We start from the raw sequence: 5303 nt of genomic DNA, 5'->3' as shown, positions 1-5303 counted from the left end.
CTCTCTAATGCGTTGGCTTAAAACATTGGGTACTTTTAATAATGCTTGATTGCTTGGTTTAAAATAGTAGCATACACACTTTTAAACCAATAATTTTAATAAGGGGTAATTCTTTTAGGGATGTACATGATTTATTATCTGATCCCTTTAGATCCCTAGTTTTTTCAAATAATTCAAATAATATACTTCACTTTACTATTGTTTTTTTTCTTGTTGTCGCTGTTTTAGAGCTTCTTATGAACATAATTGTTTTTAAATTAGATGCGTTTATAAAAACGCTTTACAGTGAATAATTAACTATCTGACTCTTCGTCTATTAATATTAATTAAAAGGGTTCACAGCAGTTTTTAAAAGGTCACTAATATCCATTTAATAAGATGTGCGACCACAAACGCAAAGTTTCATTAATAATTAATGTCGATTGTCTAATTATTGAAATAAATCCAACTATGTTGCGAGATAGGACAAATTATGTTAAATTGATACACATTTCTAATGAGGATAAACAAAATTTCCCCCTATGCAATTATTAGTTGGAAGTATGGACACTCGTTTGGGACCGTTTGATAGAAATGCAAAAAATGGCTAGTGGCGAAGCCGCTTGTACTTATAAAACAGAGTAAAATAAAACAATTAATTTTGGTAAAACATTATTGACTTTTTGACGGTATTTATTTTTTTTTCAATTTCCATACTTAACTGCTAAAACTATGGCTGTTATCATCCTTGTTATATTAAACTTGGTCAAAAGATATAATTTGGTAACCTCAAAAATATAACTGCAACTCAAAATGAAAGGTGGGCGTTCCCTTCCACATTTTATTTACACACGACTACGACTTTTAGTGCAAAATTAACTCTGATGAATTGAGCCATACTGATGAGTAAGCTTTAAAAATTGGAAAGAATTTTAATAAATATAATAGATTTGAAATTTGCATAAAATTTTAAGGATTTTTTATAAAATTCGTTTTTTATATAATTCATTATTTAAAAGCGCAAATCCAATTTAAGTTAATAAATTTTGACCAATAGGATAGGTGGATTGGAAACTACCTGCGCTCTAATTGGTTGAATGATGTACGTAACTTAAGCTTCTCCAATCAGGGCGCAGATAGTTTTCAATCCACCAATCACAGATGTCAAAATTATTTAACTTAATTTGTATTTGCGCTTATAGATAAAGAATTATACACAACACGAATTTTATAAAAATTCCTTAAAATTTTATGCAGATTTCAAATCTATTATACTAATTAAAATTATTTCCATTTTTTATAGCTTACTGATGAGCCCTAAAAGGGCGAAACAAAGTGTCTATGGATATAAAGTATAGTTTAGTCGTTCATATCGGTAAACAACTAATCAGTAAAGTTTTCCATTTAAGGGATGCTATACATAGGTATAAGTCTTGGGATGGTTTTAGGCTATTTAACTGCATTTCATTCCCTAGATGCTAGAGGCGCAGCCGCCAATGGCAAACAAAATAGAGGAGGTGTTTGATGATGAGATTAAAGCAAAAGGGAAAGAACAGTTTGTGCTGTATTACTAATATGTGGTAAAGATGATTTTATATCCATTTTATTTTATATCCGCGGAAGTGATGCCACCCCCCCCCCCCCCCGAAAAAAAGGCCAATGATTAATTTTAGTTCCTTACAAGCAAAGACAATTAATCCAAAAGTTAGAAAATAGATAGATTTATTGACACTGCCTACCTAAAAAAGTGACCGACACATTATTACTATGTCCTTCATAGTTAGCAATCTAAAATATGAACTGTTCAGTTGCTATATATAAGATAGGCATATGTATTTTGTATGTAGATTACTATACATTTAGGTAACAAAGAGACAGACATAAACTGGTAAAAGAATAACCTAATTTTTTATTCTGTTTTTTTTTCCAGACTAACACCTTTTAAAATTAGCTAGACACAAATCTATAGAAACCTATCATTGGATACTGTTTTTTAATCTTTTGAGTATCATCCTTGCATATATGTAGTAGCTGTTTAACTTGTGGTTAAAAGTTCACACATAATATTTGGTTTTAAGGACTTTTATTTACTCTTATTCACAGATTTACACCCACTTAGGAACTTTTCCATGAAATTTAGAATTATGAATGAAATTTTTTGTAAGTAAAACTAATAATGTCTTGTTCAATCTGTCATATTCAAGATGCAGTTATAATGTCCCTGGTATATGGATGTGTCGATGATGGATGTCACCCATGACCACTTCTTCCAAAGCCAACAAGTCGACATAACTCGTAGCTTTCCACAATTCCTTATTTGGTGTTTGCATTGTCACTCTATAACATACAAATTGCGTGCACAGGGTTTTGTCAATTGGGTGTGAACCAAGAGAGATAGAAAGATGGGAGGGGGGCGCGGGTGGGGTAAAGTTGGCCTTTCCATTAATGTGACACAACCCAATCTTTCCCGATTTCGTATAATTTTTACGGAACACGATTCCAATGACGTCATATTTTTCTTTTCCGAAAAAGGGAAAGGGGGAAGAAAAAAAGAGATGGGAGAAAAGGGGGTTTCCCCATCTCTTTTGAAGAGATTTTCTTCCCCCCTTTCCTTTTTCGGGAAAGAAAAATATGACGTCACTGGAATCGTGTTCCGTAAAAATTATACAAAATCGGGAAAGATTGGGTTGTGTCAATAATGTTATTTTTGACACACACTTATGTATGATTTCGTTCTTGTTTATAACTTCTGGTTAAAAGCACACTACGTATAATGGTAAATACAATATATTACTAAAAGGCAGGTTTCTTAGGAACATAGGTAAAATAGTTTTTGAAGCGAAGCTAATCTACAATTCAATAGTTTATATCCGTCTATTAGTCTGTTCTCGTAGGTAATGTTAAGGTAAGTATACATTTAGTTATTTCAAAGTAATTAAAACTATTCTCTATCCTATATATATTTGTTTGTTTGCTCATTAAGATCTCGTTCAATACAGAAACGTCTGAGCTGTCTATTTCAGTCTTGAGATGGTTTTAGGCTAGTTTACTAACTTTCTTTCTTAGAACCTAGAGGATATGCAATCGAAATAAGAGGAAGGAGGCAAAAATTTTATTAAGACATTCCAAGAATTAAATCTAAAAATAAACTGTAATGGGACCTATGTGAAGCTTCAATAAAAAAAACAGAAATGGTTCAATGGTTAGCAAGACAAACAAGACATACGGACATTAACGCTTGTATAGAGTCAAAACTGAATAATCAGAATATAAATGTATAAGAGTCAAAGCAAAATTGTAAGTAAATTTATTGAAAAACTGCTTGATACAGAATAATGTTTATGAACATACTTACATTTTTAGGACTTGATTATAGAGTTGCTTCGCTTATTACATTATACTTTGTTGTCCCGGGAATCAGTATACCAAAAATCAGATCAATCGGATAATTATATTACATAAAAATTTGTTGTTAAAAAAGTTTAAAAATCAACATATTTAAAATGGACGTACGGACATTCTGGTAATGATTATAGAGTTGCTTCGCTTTTTAAATTGTACCTAACTACTACAGGAATTACCATGCAAAGTTTGAAATCGATAGGACAATTCTAACATGCCTAAATTAACAAAAAAAAGCTATCCGTTAAGGACGTACGGACGGACGGACCGACCCTAATTATAGAAAATCTTCGCTTTTAAAAATGCGCACCATAAGAAGTAACCTATTGATCTTTATATAAAACAATCGGTGATCAATCAAACCTTGAAGTGCGGTTTTAAGTGAGTTTATGAGATTAATTGGAGGAATACTACAAAATGAAATATAAAAAACAAGAACGATACATTACACGCTTTGATTTCTAGATCATGGAACACAATTCCTTCCTTTTAATTTCTGTGTAGGTGTGTACACTTCCCTTGTAGTGTCCTATCCCTGCGGGCTCTCCACATACTTTATAAAATTCGCAATTTGAGGTAACGCACCCTAAACACATTTGACAAGTTTGTATTCAATAGAAGTGGCATGGCTTACATATTATCAGCATGATGTTCTAAAAAAAACATGAAAAAAACAGTGGATTAATAACAGCACAAAAGATTAAAAGATTTTATTATTTACTAGCAGATACGTCTCTACCCCTTGTGGAATTAAAGGGAAAATGGGGGTAAGTCCAATCTTACCCCCAACCTTTTTTTGTGGCGGGGAGGGATATTTTTCTAAAGGCGTTGGCACCAAAATAGAAATAAACCTTTCCCAGGACATATGAAAAGCTTCTTTGTAAAGGAGAACCATATCGGTTCAGAACTGGTATTAATTTTAATATTTGCCGAAAATTGGCTCTATACGATGCTATACATTCTCTCTCAGTATGACCGTGAACGGGTTCTAATCCAGCGGATATTATTCGGTTTCGAAGCCATACTGGAATAGTTATTTCTCGCATCGTATTATAAACGGCTTTCCGCGGATATAGTATAGTTTTTTCGTATGGATGAGAACCGGTTCCTATCCACCGGATTCGAATGAATACGAGAAAAAGTTTTAATATGATATTTTTGTAATTATATAAGTCTTGGTGAATGACTGTCCGTTAGAAGGGTTTCATATTTTATTTTAGGTTGGGTTAAGTAGGGGGTTGAAGGGATAGGACCAAAGGTTTTATAAGAGATCCTTTAATCACAAACATAGTGTTACTGTTATATAAGGATTGTTTGAATGCATGTTTGTATTTCCCAGAGCTGGATCTTTAAATCATTTCAATGGTGCGCCAAATCGGGGTGAGCCAACTTTCCACCAATGAGAGCACAGCATTTTACGAAATGCCGCACTGTGATTGGCTGAAATTCGGCGCACCATTGAAATGATTGAAAGATCCAGCTCAGTATAACTCTAACTAAAATATTGAAATTTATAACCTCTATTATCTACTGTTGAAAGAAAGGTTTAAACCGTAATGTTGACTTTTTATCATTTATTAATGCATATTACAACTAATTAGCAGAGATGGGTTTTTAAAAGATGCCGCGTTTTTTCTCGACATTTTTTACGCTATGAATAACAAGCGCGGCATTCGCGAAATCTAAACAGAGTATACAACTATTTATTTAATTATTTCGCTTTTGTTGGTACAGCCTTTTTAAAAGAAAAACAAATTATCTTAAATCCATTTTTCCTGCATATTAATTAATATATCTTTTTAGAGCTATATTAGACATTATACAAATGGATAAAATAATAAGGAAAGACAGACATACATTCACACAGAAGGACAGACACGAAATTTTATAGAGTAACTGCATATCTAAAAATAAAAAGTATG

The sequence above is a fragment of the Acartia tonsa genome, chromosome 5 (assembly GCF_053477335.1).
Source record: "Acartia tonsa isolate MP-2025a chromosome 5, ASM5347733v1, whole genome shotgun sequence".
Taxonomy (NCBI): Eukaryota; Metazoa; Arthropoda; class Copepoda; order Calanoida; family Acartiidae; genus Acartia; species Acartia tonsa.
This window is presented reverse-complemented; position numbering follows the sequence as displayed.